Below are 16,148 nucleotides of genomic sequence, written 5' to 3' on the forward strand. Positions count from 1 at the left end.
TGTGTGTTAGTTAATTTAATTAAGTTATTGGTATCCATGTTCATACTTTTACACATGTAAATAATCATATTCAAATTCACTAATTTTTTCGATTTAAATTTCACTAACTTTCCATAGTTTCAACATTAAATTTTATTTCCTCCCATTAGAATCTAGCATTCTGGTGGGAACTCCATTATATATATAAAATTAATTCGATATACATATAAAATTGTAAAATTAATTTTATCCCTATAATTTTATTTTATTTTTAAACTATCTTTAACACCCGATTAAATTCCTTTTTTTAAGCACGAAAGAAGAGGACCATTCGAATCTTGCATTCCGGTGGGAACCTTCGAATAATCAGTCCTGAGCCACGCGTTTTGGATTAACCGTTCATTCTTTCCTTTCGTTCTTAAAACACTTAATAATCAACTTGGACAAGAAAAGGACCGTTGGGATCAAGCATTCTGGCGTAACCCTTTGAACATTTGATTCTCATCAAGTGTTTGTTGTCCATTAAATAATTTTCTTAAAATAATTCGAATGAAAAAGAACCATTGGAATCTAGCATTCCAATGGAACCCCGAGTGATTGATCCCGAGGCTCATGTCTCGTTCTCATCAAATATTCGTCTTCCAAACTCAAAAAATACTTAATTCCTACCTTAACACTTTTTCAATAAAGATGGAAATGGAACATGGTGTATAGCATGCACTTCTGAGACTAGGATTCGAGATGGATATCTCGCTCATCCAAGTTCTCGCCATTACTCAAAATACATCCAACCAATCAAACTCTTTTTCGCCGCCGTGCGACTAATCAAAGAACCTTTTTCATAAATGAAAGATATATTGTCTTAAGGTGATGCAAAACAATGTTTCAGCCACGATTGTTAAATCGAGATAAGTGACGCTTTTCCGAATGTAGATTTATAAACCCGTTCGATGTGTGGTATGCGTCCACTCCTCATCTGTTTTGGGTAAAACAATGTTTTCATCGATTAATACAGTATAACTTTCGCTAAAATCGACCAACAAACAAACAGTTTTCTACCCAGAACTACGTAAGCCTTGACTTCTCTATTGAGATACGTAGGAGCAGGATTTGTAAATCTTGTCAGGCCCATTAATAAAAAACTTAGGTTTAGTCCTTCGTCAAAAATCCAAAAACATTTCTTCTCTCCTTTATTCTTTCTCTCCCTCATTATAACTTGAGAAGACTAACGAAAGCTAACATTCAAAACACGAAACTAACTAAACGGTTCCCGTTGAATACAACGGACGTGAGGGGTGCTAATACCTTCCCCTTGCGTAACCGACTCCCGAACCCTGACATTGGTTGCGACGACCATAATCATTGTCGTTTTGTCTTGGGTTTTATCGATATTTCCCCTTTCCTTTTTAGGAATAAATAAAGTTCGGTGGCGACTCTGTTCAGTCCATCATTGCGAGCATGCGATTGCGCTTCGCTTAAAGTCGTATCCCCATTTTTCTAGGTGCGACACTTAACACAACGCTAAATTTGTGACATAAAAGGCATAAGCATTCTAGTTAGTGATATTGTAAGTCTCCCCTCTTTCATGGTATTGTGTGGAAACTTGGCCTTTTTTCCTTCCTTTGGAAGATGTTTTGGCTCAAGGATTTATGCTTGTGATAAGTGGGTTAAGTGTTCTCCAAAGAATATCTTAAAATGAAAAGCAAAAGCAAAACAATACTAACTTCTAACCTATTAACTACTAACTTTTAATTTCAAGCCTTTTACTTTAATGTCATTTAATTCTAGCTTTTATACATTTTGTCATTATTCATATCATTCTAATTGTTTATGTTAATACAATTTTCACTTTGTCCACTTGGACCATATTGTGTGATATATTTTGTTTGTGTATACTTTGTTTTTTTGTGTGGTCTTTGACCATTAATGTACATAATAACAACAAAAACCCTAAAAAACTTTTGTGTGGACTGTTGGCTTGATCTTGGACAAATGGACTTAAAATCTAGGCAACCTTCATATGCTAAAGGACTTGGCCAATGCCAACTTATTGAGAAACCAAGTGCTTGCAATTTGAAACTTCATTTGATATATCATTCAAGATCCTTCTGAGTTCATCTGCAACATGATCATTGTGAAGCTGTTATTTTGAACCTGTGACTTGTGAAATTCATCTGTTACATGGGCTACTTTGAGGAAGATCATGGAATGGATAAGCTTGGATGTGGCCATCTTTATTTGATGCCTTTCTCTTCAAGATAATATAATTGTGCATTTGTGTGTTGCTTGATTCTAAAAGTCCAAGGGAATTCTGGGTTTCTATTGACATTCCTGTCTATTGGACTGCTACCCATTTGATCAGATCTTTTCAACTCTAAACTTTTAATTTTATACAAAGGATAGTCTCTTCATCTTCTCCCTACTTTCTTTAATTTCAAAATATCTCCCTCTCTTTTTCAAAACCTTCTTTGATTGAACTTATTTTTTTTCTAAACTTTGACCACTTTGCAAAAAGATAGAAACTTTGGCCTTATGCCATTGCATTTTTCAAACTTCTTTTCTTAAATCAAACTTGTGAAACAATGTAATTATACTTGACTTAAACTTTCAAAAAGCCAAAAAAGGAACTAACTCATTCAAACCATTTTTAGGCCTTTGTGCCTTTCAAACTTAATTTTTGTTAAAAGGAATGCATCCACTTTGAAATTTGTATCACAAACTACGAGGTTTTGATCCCTCATTTTTACGTTGGTACGTAGGCACAAGACCGAAGGCCTTGTCAAACATAAAAATATAATTAATGAATTCTTTTCTCATCCCCCCATTCTATTTGCTTGTAAACGTCACTTTATACCAAGTACATATGCACACAAAAAGGGCTCCCTAGGAGTACCTAGGACACTTTGGGTGCTAATACCTTCCCTCTGTGTAACCAACCCCCTTACCTGTAATCTCTGACTTTTTATTAGTTTTAATTTGAAAACTTCTTACTTTTTGGGTTTTGTTCGTACTTTTTCCCTTTTCCCTTGGAAACAATAAGAGTGTAGTGGCGACTCTTGTTATTTGATCTCTAGCTTATCCGTAGCTTGATGATCATGAATTTACCGCTACAACGGTGTTGCAATGGGAGACTCCGAAGTCAGTTGCTAAAATTATAAGTTTTCTTGGGTTGGATGGTTACTCTAGAAAGTTCATTGAAGTTTTTTCGAAGTTAGTGTTACCTTTGACTTAATTGACTTGAAGGGGTCAAGCGTATATTTGGGATATGCATTGTGAAAAAAGTTTCCTAGAACTCAAGAAGTTGACATTTGCTCCAATTTTGATTTTTCTGAATCCAAGTGAGTTCTTTGTTGTATATTGTGATGCTTCGAAGATAGGTCTAGGCGGGGTGTTGATGCAGAATGGTCAGGTTGTGGCTTACGCTTCTCGACAATTGAGAGTTAATGTAAGAAATCATCTTACAAATGATCTTGAGTTAGCAGCTGTAGTTTTTGTGTTGAAAATTTTGAGACATTATCTTTTTGGTTCCAGATTTGAGGTGTTTAGTGATCACAAGAGCTTGAGGTACCTATTCGATCAGAAATAATTGAACATGAGGCAGAGAAGATGGCTTGAACTTCTGAAGGACTATGATTTTGGCTTAAGTTACCATCATAGTAAGGCTAATGTTGTAGCTGATGCGTCGAGTAAGAAGTTGATCATTGCACATGTCGATGCTTATGGTTAGAGAGTTGGAATTGATTGAGCAATTCAGAGATATGAGACTCCTATCAGTGTGAAGTTGGGTATGTTGAAACTGACCAGTGGTATTCTTGATGAGATCATGGAAGGACAGAAGGTCGACTTGGGATTGATTTATCAGTAAGTGTTAATCAATCAAGGTGAATATGGTGGCCTCAGAATTGATGAGAATGGTGTGATGAGGTTCAGAGGTAGGGTTTGTATACCATATGCACCCGAGCTTAAGAAGAGTATTCTTGAGGAAGGCCACAGAAGTGGGTTGAGTATTCATCCAGGTGCCACTAAAATGTACCAAGACTAAAAGAAATTATTTTGGTGGCCAGGAATGAAAAAGGAATTACTTAAGTTTGTCTATGCTTGTTTGACTTTTCAGAAGTCAAAGATTGAACATCAAAAGTTGTTGGGTTTGATGCAGCCGTTGAATATTCCTTAATGGAAATGGTATAATATTTCCATGGATTTTGTAAAAGATTTGCCGAAGGCTTCGAAGGGATGTGATTCAATTTGGGTGATTATTGATAAATTGATTAAATCGACTCATTTTATACCGATAAGGATCAATTATTCCTTGCAGAAGATAGTTGAGTTGTATATGGAGAAGATTGTCAGTTTGCATGGTATTCCTTCAGACATTGTTTCTGATAGAGATCCAAGATTTACATCAACGTTCTGGGAGAGTTTGCAGAAAGCCTTGGGTACTAAGTTGAGGTTGAGTTCTGCTTATCATCCGTAGACATACTGTCAAACAGAAAGGATTATTCAGTCTTTAAAAGATTTGTTGAGGGCTTGTGCGCTAAAATAGTGGGGTGCTTGGGATAACTACTTGTTGTTGATTGAGTTTACCTACAACAAAAATTCCCATTCTAGTATCGGAATGACACCGTATGAGTCGTTGTATGGTAGGAGGTGTATAACTCCTTTGTGTTGGTATGATTCAGGAAAGAGTGTTGCGCTCGGACTTGAGATTGTTCAGCAGACGACCGAGAAGATCAAGATGATCAAAGAGAAGATGAAAGTGTCGCAGAGTCGTCAAAAAAGTTACCATGATAAGAAGAGGGAATCACTTGAGTAACCAGTAACAGATGTTGGTCAAGCTTTGAAGTCTCGAAAGCTCACGCCGCGTTTTGTTGGTCCATACCAGATCTTGGGAAGGATATGAGGAGTTGCGGGGTAAGGAGGAGTTATAACCTGACTGTGGAGGCATCACCCATACGGGTAGAGGATCAAGAGGTGAAGCAGTTGCGGGGTAAAAAGATTAGCTTGGTAAAAGTAGTTTAGGGAGGACCAGCTAGTGGGAGCACGACTTGGGAGTGTGAGGAGAAGATGAGAGAGTCGCATCTGACTCTGTTTTCCTCATGTAATTTTCATGGATGAAAATTCTTTAAGTGGGGGAGAGTTGTAACACTCCAATTTTATTAATTGTTTTATTTAAAATTATTTGTGATTTATGATGATTTTTGGTGTTTTGTTTAATTATAATTGTGCGTAATTTGTTTAGTTATTATGGTTTAACTAAATAAATAAGTATTGGAGAGTGTACGATTAACATTATGGAGTGTAATGAGAAAACAAAATTAAATCTAAAATATTAGTATTTTAATATTTAAATAATAGTAATTCATTTGATTTATTTAGTTATAATAAGAAAATAGAGACTTTGGGTAAAAAGGGAAATTATGAGAAGTGGAAGGGAGGAAGGAGTAAGAGGGATAAAAGTTGGGTCAGAATTTTAATTCTAGAAAGATTGTCCTAATGATATAAGTTAAGAGCTTAACCTAAGTTTAAGATCTTTTTGGATCAGTACGAAGAAAATTAAAAAAAAAAAGAAGAGAATATGGTAAGAGGCAAGGGAGAATAGAGAGAAGGCTAGGAGTTGAGGAAGAAGGATCAATAAAACCTGAATTTTACCAAAGTGCTGCTAGAAATTAAGGTAAGAGGGAAAAATGTTTCTTTAATGGGAATTTAAACATGAGGGGTAGAAGGAGGAGTCCTTGACCTTTAATAGGATAGGGTGTTCTAATGCTTGATTCTGAATTTGTTATTATAATTATTGTTGTATGATGAATTTGGTGTGAATTTTGTTGCTATTATATGTGCATAAATTCTATTTTGATGAGTTAACATAAATTCATCATTGTTGAGAGTTTTGAAGGTTTATGGAATTGATAAGATTATGAAATATATGATTTAATTGATGCATTATTGGTAGTGTTTAATTGATGAAATTAGATGCTAATTGATGAAAGTATGATGAGATTACAGTAGGAATTTGATATATAATATTAGAAATTCGAAATAAGCTGTTTGGATATGTTAGGGCATGTTTGGATGAGGTTTTGGAAGGGATTTAGATGCCCAAAGTTGAGTATTTTCTTCATGGGTTATGTGGTAACTGATTACCAGCTTTATTTTTTTATTTATTTTTTGGGGACTTTCTGGATCGGTAATCGATTACCATATAATGTTAGGGAAATTGTTTTAAGGTAAAACTAAAAAGGCAGTAAACCTTTGTTTTGTAAGTTCAAATGAGACCCTGTTCGAACCGTTGGAAAGATAACGCGAAATATTATAAAATGATAATATTTTCAGAGGCTGGATGTGAGGGGGTGACCTGAATAATTGACGAAAATTACATGTGTAATTATTTGACGATTTACGCCATAACTTTTGACCCGTAGGTTTAAATGACGCGTCGTTTGAAGCCTTAGAAAGCTAACGCTTAGAGCTGCATCATTTTAATGCTTGGTGAGATAGTTGAGAGGTAGTCATTTGCCTATCATAGAGATGTTTATGCTAACTTGTATGATCCGTTAGCGAATTGTTACGTTTATATGATGATGTGTTGTTGTGTTAGTGAAGTAACATGAACAAATGCATATGAAGTTACAATTGTTGAGTTGCTACTATTTGTTGTTATCTTTTGCTATTGTAACATTATTTAATTGTTGCTTATGATGAATGATGTGGTGCATAATGGTGAGATATGTAAGGTGAATCTTCTTGTGATTATTTTTTCGATAATGCATGTTGATGAGAGTCATGCATCATGGTGATGGATTTTGGTTCAGTTTTGGAGAGCCTTAAGCCTATGGTGGGGATCAAGTATGAGTTGAACAAAACAACTCCTTTTCGTTGCGTTATGAAAGTTGAAGTTCATGAGACTAAATTCCATGGGTTGTAATGTTGTGTTAATTTAATTTAATAATGATTCCGCTACGATGATACCCTAAGTGAAGGTAAGCATACGATCACAAGTTATAAATTGTTATGTTATAACCCGTGTTACGGAGCAAACTATGTATGATTATGCGTGACACCCTGAATGGTTGCATTTTGTTTAATTAAATTCCTTACTAAATTATATGCGGGGTTTAGGGTGTTACAACATGTGCCAACCATTCGCTTATTCGAGGAGAAGGAAGGTGTAAAACCCCCTAATTACCTTTTTTCGTGCAAGTTTATTTGTGAAAATTATTAGAGGAAGTCGATTACTCAAACAATATAGCGTGCACCAACAATTTAGTTATTAGAGGAGCAGAAAAGTGTAAATCCCTAATTCCTTTTTCAACCAAGTTTGATTAAAGTATTTTACTCGGAAGACGAAAAACCGAGCAATATAACATACGCCAACCATTCGATTATTCGAGGAGCAGGAAGGTGTAAACCCTCACTCTCTAGAGTCACAGACCTCAATAAACAAAAAAGAAACTTGATGTTGACTAAGTGTTTTAATTGCATTAATTTTAAAATGGCTTATGAAATTGTTTTGAATCCTTGGTGAAAATGGTATGAAAAAAAAGAGAAAGGCGTGAGTTGTAATACAAGGTCGCGAGTTGCATCGTGAGTGTGTAAGTTCTAGCGTGATGTCACGAACTCTAACGCGGTAGCGTAACTTAACGCCACAAACCGTTCAAATCACAATACCGCATATAAGAACACAAAAGAAAGACCAAGATAAACGATGCACATACAATATAATTACAACAAGCACACATTCATCAGAATTGAATCGAAAAGTAAAAAACACATAGCATGCACATTGCAAATCAACATAACACGAGGACGTGAATTAAGTTTCACATAATGCGAGAAAGTGCAATGCAAAGCTGCCAATGCAGAATTTAAATTCTATTTAAATGTAACGAACTTGAAACGTTGTATGCCAACACGAATTAAACAACAAGTTGTTATCGCGAAGCGCGGCCATCGCAATCAAATCGAACACGATAAATCGTATAACAATTAAAGTAAAGTCATATGATGAAACACGAAGTAGCGAATGCAAACTCGAATTGACGTTATGCAAAACTATCAATATGGACCCGAGTTAAACGTGATGACAATATAATTGAAATGCCGCACGTTTACAAAAGACAATCGGCCAGCAAATTGATAATGTAAAACGTGCTCATCGCAATTGAAATAAATCAAAATTAATACTATACACAGAGAGCAACAACACGAAACAATTATTACAACATAAAAAACATTGTAACTGAAATCGGAAATGCAACAAGCCACTTATATCAAATACACATATCATGGTTGAATCAAAATGCAACCGACAAATCACAGGTAGGAAGAATAAATTTTTTCTTCAGTTTTTGTTATTTTCATTTTTTTATTTACGAATGAAAAAAGAGATATATGGTCTAAGATAAGAGGGAATAGGATAATAAATGGCTGGTTGAAGTGAGAAAAATAGAGGATAGGGTGTAACAAAATTGATAGAGAGACATGACGTTGAAATAAAGAGGGAGGGGTCCTCTTTCCGTGTGTTCCCTATCCATTTTTGTTCCTTTTTTATTTTTAAATGAGAGAGAGAGATTCATGTGTGTGATGAATATTAGAGGGAGTATAAGGATCCAGTGCAATTTTTGAGAGGAATAAGTCTCGTTTTTACCTCTCTCTTTTTTATCTTTTTTATTTTTTAGTTTTTATTTTTTAATCAAAGATTAGAGGAAAGTGTGGAACAATTGCATATGTGCTTTTGCCAATGCCAAATAGTTAACTTATATATCATTTTTAGGGTTGCAAAATTTAATTAAATGCCAACAATGCCTTTAGATATTTATTAGGTGATCAAAATAAGTTTCAAAATTAATAAAATAAAATTCACATAATTTTTAATAAAACAAATAAAAATCAAACTGATTCTTTATTTATCTCTATTTACTTTTCGTGATTATTTTTGTAAAAAAAGAACAAAAATTAAATAAAATGGATAAAAATTGAATGGGAAAATAAAATAAATGCACTAAAATAATCTACAAAAATAAAGTTTATTAAAATAGACAGTCGCAAATCAAATTTTGTAGTTAAAAATACTCTGATGCAAAGGCTCACGCTGATTAAAATGAGAACGCACGCGGATGCGAAAAATTAAATGAGCACGCCAAACTGACTTACATAAAATGTAGATGAATAAATCAGGCATTTGCAGGCTCGATCTTGAAATTTTTCGTTCGATAATTTTACGCGCGATTGAAAATTGCTTCAACCGATATGTCTTCAAAACCAAAATTTTATTCTGGTTGACTTTTAAAGAATTAGGCCTAAAGAAATGCATGTCATGATATGCAGATAATGCAAATGTCCTACGAATGAATTAGTTTATCGAGCTATGGGAAAAATAAGGGTACGACACCTGCTACCCAAACACCCTAGAGCTAACCTTTGTGAGGCAAAGGTAGACAAAACTTAGAGTTATTCGGTTGTAAGGAGCCTTCTACATGATAAGCTCCTTTCACATTAATATACAAGGAGAACGCCATGCTATCAGTTGAGACCGACACACCAACATGGAGATATTCTCACATAATTAATAAGGGTAATGATGAGGGGTTCAGATGCAACACCGACCTAGTGGGTGAAACAAGGGATATCACCCACATCTGAGAATTCACCACTAAACAGATGGCGAATAAAACATATAACTCCAGGGTAATACGAAGAGAAATGTTGAAATGCGATTTAGTACTACGACAGGTCATGGTATCCGTTCAGTAGGGAAAATTATAGCTTAACTATGAGGGGTTATATCTTGCCTATTAGAAGCTTCCTAACGGGGCTTCTAAGCTTGGTGAGTTGGATGGATGACTCATTCAAAGTATATGAAATTAAACTAACCTAAGGTACTATTATAGTTTATTGGTAAAAGACAAACCATTCATGTAAGAAAGCTCTTGTAATGGATGATGGTATTTGCAAAAATTTATTATATTTCCTTTACTAGATCGTATTGCTAGACTTCAGTAGGAAAATCCTTGTCGCCCTACGAGGTAATCATATTGCTGAACTTCCACATGAAGATCCTTGCTACCCTATGAGGTATTTATATTATTAGACTTCCCCACTAAGATCCTTGTCATCCTTCGTGGTAATAATATTGTTGGACTTCCACAGGATGATCCTTGTCACCCTATGAGGTGATCATATTGTTGGACTTCCAAAGGAAGATCCTTGATTCCCTACAGGGTGATCATATTGTTGGCTTCCACAGGAAGATCCTTGCCGCCCTACAGGGTAATCATATTAACGGACTTCCACGGGAAGATCCTTTCTGCCCTAGGGGATAATCTTATTGTTGTACTTTCACAAGAAAATCCATTATGTCCTACGGGTAACCATGTTGCTAGGCTCTCTCAGAAAGATCCTCGACACTCAAAATGACACATATGAATTGTGGGGCATAACATATAGCAAAAGGTTCTTAAAAGAGGGAAGTTTAGGATTCCCACAAGGAACATAACACTTTCAAAAAACAAAAATTAGACCCACCTCATGAATACACATGGGAAAATCGAACCCAACATAGTATTGTCAAAGGGACTCAACATTATCTTGTCATGAAGACTCAATACAGTATCACATGAGGGACTCAACATAGTTTTGCTTGAGGAACTCAAAATAGTCTAGTTAGAGTTACTCCACATTGCCTCATCAGGAAGACTCAATATAGTCTTGTATGAGGGACTCAACATAGAATCTCCTGAGGGACTCAATATAGCCTCGTCAGAGGGACTCAACATTGTCTTGTCTAGAAGACTCAATATGTACCATTATGTTTATTTAATTTAATAATGATTTTGGTGCGATGATACCCTAAGTGAAGGTGAGCTTGTGATGACAGGTTCTATGTTATAACCCATGTTACAGAGTAAGATATGTTTGATTGTGCGTGACACCCTGAATGGTTGCATTTTGTTTAATTAAATTCCTTATTAATTGTATGAGGGATTCAGGGTGTTACAGCGTGCGCCAACCATTCGCTTATTCGAGGAGCAGGAAGGTGTAAAACCCCCATTACCTTTTCGTTCAAGTTTATTTGTGAAAATTTAATAGAGGAAAATGAATACTCAAGCAATATGGCGTGCGCCAACCATTCAATTATTTGAGGAACAGGAAAGTGTAAATCCCTAATTCCTTTTTCAATCAAGTTTGATTAAAGTAGTTTACCCGGAAGACGAGAAATCGAGCAATATGGTATGCGCCAACCATTCAATTATTTGAGGAGCAGGAAGGTATAAACCTTCATTCCATAGAATCACATACCTCAGTAAGCGGAAAAGAAACCTGATGTTGATCAACTATTTTGATTGCGGTAATTTGAAAATGGCTTATGAAGTGACTTGATTTGGTTTTGAAAATTGTTTTGAATCAATGGTGAAAATGGTAGAAAAATAAATGAAAGGCGTGAGTTGTAACACAAGGTCGCGAGTTGCATCGTGAGTGTGCGAATTCTAGTGTGATGTCGCGAACTCTAACACGATGGTGTAACTTAACGCAACAAACCGTTCGAATCACAATACCACATATAAGAACGCAAAAGAAAGACCAAGATAAACGATACACATACAATGTAAATACATCAAGCACACGTTCATTAGAATTGAATCAAAAAGTAAACAAATACATAGCATGCACATGTCAAATCGACATAACACGGGGACATGAATTGAGTTTCACGTAATACGAGAAAGTGCAATGCAAAGTTGCTAAGGAAAAAATTAAATTCTATTAAAATGTAACGAAGTTGAAATGTTGTATGCCAACATGACTTAAACAACAAGTTGCTATCACGAAGCGCGGTCATCGCAATCAAATCGAAAATAATAAACCGTATAACAATTAAAGTAAAGTCATGTGACGAAACACGAAGTAGCAAATGCAAACTCGAATTGACTGTAAGCCCTAGAGGCCAATACTTTTGGTACTTATATCGAATTATTTATTAATAGTAAAAGGCTTTTTCTTTATTATGTTTGTTTAATAAAGTCCCTAGAATAGATAGTCCATTTAATGTATCAAGTGTGACTTAATCATGAGATCCCATTAAACATAAGGACACTATTCTTAAAGTATTCGTAGTCGAGCTTTGTTGTGAAGTGGGATAACATTAAAGCATTAAGGCTATTATGTATATAGACTGATGATCACATCTCATGGATCATGGATAAGGAGTTATCAAGTCTTAAACATAGGTATGAATATTAGGAGTAATATTTATACTGGATTGACCCTCTATGAGAATACTATATAGAATGTTATGCAAAGTGTCATAGGTTATTCTCATGGTGATAGTGGTGTATACCCCCATTCGACCTGAAACCACTATGGACCCTAGATGTAGAGTTGAGTGCTTTATTGATGATCAAACATTATCCATAACTGGATGACCATAAATACAGTTGATGGGTACTCCACGAAGCATGTTGAGGGACATGAGTGACCTAGGTGGAATTTTCCCATCCTGCGTAACAGGATAAATATCTACGGGCCCAATATTGAACTGGACAAGGATGACACGGTCTATGCCTTGTGTTCAATATAAACATAGGGGAAAAAGGGTAATTATACACATAAGTGAAGGAGAATTGCCATCCAAGGCGCAGCAGAATTTAAAAAATTTCTCCATTTAGTGATCCTTACGAATGGGCATGATCAGTGATAGAATCGTTACCTCTTGTGGCGATCACGAACGTTGAACGATGACAACGTCTCTACTCAGTCCACACGAACGGATTCCTTCAATCGCAGTGCTAGCTGTTATGAATGAAGGCTTTGAGTGAGAGAAAGAGAGATACGAAATTCCAACTCTTTAGTTGTGTTGTATTCCCATACAATGCTTCTGCACAAGAGTTCTATTTATAGAACCACTTGTGTGGGCTTCGAGCCAAAAAGCCCACTTAAGTGCATTTTGCCCATATCTCATAATATGCCAAAATCACTTAAGTATTTGGTACCTTACCATATTTCGTATTCTACTTAAGGGCACCATACATTACGGTATTCCTTAATTACTCTATCTCTCATCAATCTGTCCTTTGTGTGTGACCCTGTAGGTTTTCGCGACGTTGGCAATTATATTAAATCACGCATTTAACATAATAAACAATGAGCGGTATCTAGCAACACATCACTGCTACCCAAGACACGAAAATGTCATGTGATCTGACAAAACCTCCTATGATAATGATTATGTGTATAATTACCCCTTTGCCCTTATGTCTATATTGAACACAAGGTATAGACCGTGTCATCCTTGTCCAGTTCAATATTGGGCCCATAGACATTTATCCTGTTACGCAGGATGGGCAAATTCCATCTAAGACACTCATGTCCCTCAACATGCTTTGTGGAGTACCCATCAACTGTCTTTATGGTTATCCAGTTACGGACAACGTTGGATCAGCAATAAAGCACTCGACTCTACATCTAGGGTCCATAGTGGTTTCAGGTCGAAGAGTGGTATACACCATTATCACCATGAGAATGACTTATGACACTTTGCATAACTTTCTATATAGTATTCTCATAGCGGGTCAATCCGGTATAAATATTACTCTTAATATTCATACCTATGTTTAAGACTTGATAACTCTTTATCCATGATCCATGAGATGTGATCATCAGTCTACAAACATAATAGTCTCAATGCTTTAATGTTATCCCACTTCACACTAAAGCTCGACTAAGGATACTTTAGGAATAGTGTCCTTATGTTTAATGTGCTCTCATGATTAAGTCACACTTAATACATTAAACGGACTATCTATTCCAGGGACTTTATTAATCAACCATAATAAAGAAAAAGCCTTTTTATTAATTAGTAAATAATTCGATACAAGTACCAAAAGTATTGGCCTCTAGGGCTTACACCAACAATAAGTATTATCACAAAAGGATTTGTCAGATCACACGACATTTTTGTGTCTTGGGTAGCAGTGATATGTTGCTACATACCGCTCACTGTTTATTATGTTAAATACGTGATTTAATATAATTGCTAATGTCACGAAAACCTACATGGTCACACACAAAAGGAAGGATTGATAAGAGATAGAGTAAATCAGGAACACCGTAAGGTACTGTGCACTTAAGTGAATTGTAAAACATCGTAAGGTACGGTGTGTCGCATCTCGAAAAATACGATTCCTCGCGATGGTCGCGGAAAAATTTACGTTCGAACAGAGTCGCCACCGAACTTTATTTATCCCAACAATGGGATAGGAAAATATCGATAAAACCTTTAGGAAATGGAATAATGGTTGTCGCAACCATATTCGGGTTCAGGAGTTGATTACGCAAGGGGAAGGTATTAGCACATCTCACGTCCGTTGTACTCAACGGGAACCTTTTAGTTCTAATTTGCGTTTTGAGTGTTAATTTATGTTTGTTTGTTATCTTTGAGTTATAAAATATTTGAAATTGAAATGGATGGGAACCTCAGAAAGGGAAAGGGGAGGTATTTTTATTAGTGTGCTCGCGAAGATACAGCAATCTCCTGCCTACGTATCCTTAAATAAGGAAATCAGAGCATTCGTAGTTCGGGGAACTACGGTTGGTTGGTGTCTTTTACCGAACAGCTATTTTAGGTCGCGTTCTAAAGGCTAAAGGTTGGCTTGTCTACTCTCGGAGGAGGCTTAAGCATTGGTTTGTTATGCGCATTAGAAAGGATTAAATAGTGTTCTTTTTTAAAAGAGTTTTGATCACACGAGGGTGACAAGTTGGATTAATATGTTAGATATTTTGATTGGTTGAGATGTTTTGGGTTGGATGACGATTACTCAGATAGTCGAGTAAGACAACTCGTATCCTGCCAGTCGGGAAAGGGAATAGAAGACTCTAGACCACTTTCTTTTTCACCCTTAATTATAGAAAGGATTTGATAATAGTTAAGGTGTTTTGAACGGATGACGAATACTCGGATAATCGAGTAAGACAACCCGTATCCTAATAATCGGGAAAGGGAATAGAAGACTCTAGACTGCTTTATTTTTCATCCTTAATTATGAAAATGATTTGATAATAGTTAATGTGTTTTTGAATGGATGACGAACACTCTGACTGTCGAGTAAGACAACTCGTATCCTAATACTCGGAAAAGGGAATAGAAAACTCTAGACCACTTTCTGTTTCATCTGAGTGATTATGAAAATAGGTTTCTGTATGATTAGCGTTTTTAGAATAAACGACAAGTACTTGAATGGCTGAGTAAGACGACTCATATCCAAGCATTTGAGGAGAGGAATCGAAGGCTCAAGACCATCTCATTTTCGTATAGTTTTGATTGATTTATTAATTTGCGAAAAAATGACAATTGTTCGACTGACCGAGTAAGAGAACTCGTATTCAAACAATTGAGGAGAAAAGTTGAAAACTCAAAGTCATCTCCCTTTTCATTTCTTATTATGAAAATAATTTGATTTAATCGGGGTTTAGAAATTTGTTAAGAGAAATGACAATTATTTGACTAACCGAGTAAGAGAACTCGTATTCAAACAGTCGAGGAGGGAAGTTGAAAACTCAAAGTCGTCTCCTTTTTCATTTCTGATTGTGAAAATAAATCGTTTTAATTTGGGTTTAGAAGTTTGTAAAGAAATGACAATTATTTGACTGTCCGAGTAAGAGAACTCGTATTCAAACAATTGAGGAGAGAAATTGAAGACTCAAAGTCATCACCCATTTCATTTCTTATTATGAAAATAATCCGTTTTGATTGTGTTTATGTTTAAGCGGATAAAAATGACAATTATTTGACTAACCAAGTAAGAGAACTCGTATTCAAATAATCGAGGAGAGGAGTTGAAAACTCAAAATCATCCCCCTTTTCACATTTTTATTTATTGTAAGAATGTTTTGATTTAATCATGCTTAAGTGGGTTTAGAAATGACGATTATTCGACTAACCGAGTAAGAGAACTCGTATTCGAATAATCGAGGAGAGGAGTTGAAAACTCAAAACCATCCCTTTTTTTATTTCCAAATTATGAAATGGTATTTAATTGTGATTAGATACTTTTTAATTAATTTTAAATAACATAACCGACATTGGATCGAGAGTTGAATTGGTATTCGTCACATTAGTGAAAAATAATTTGATTTGGTTTAAAGTTGTTTAAAAAAAGTTGATGGTGAAAATAAAA

Source organism: Lathyrus oleraceus, chromosome 2 (assembly GCF_024323335.1).
Source record: "Lathyrus oleraceus cultivar Zhongwan6 chromosome 2, CAAS_Psat_ZW6_1.0, whole genome shotgun sequence".
NCBI lineage: Eukaryota > Viridiplantae > Streptophyta > Magnoliopsida > Fabales > Fabaceae > Lathyrus > Lathyrus oleraceus.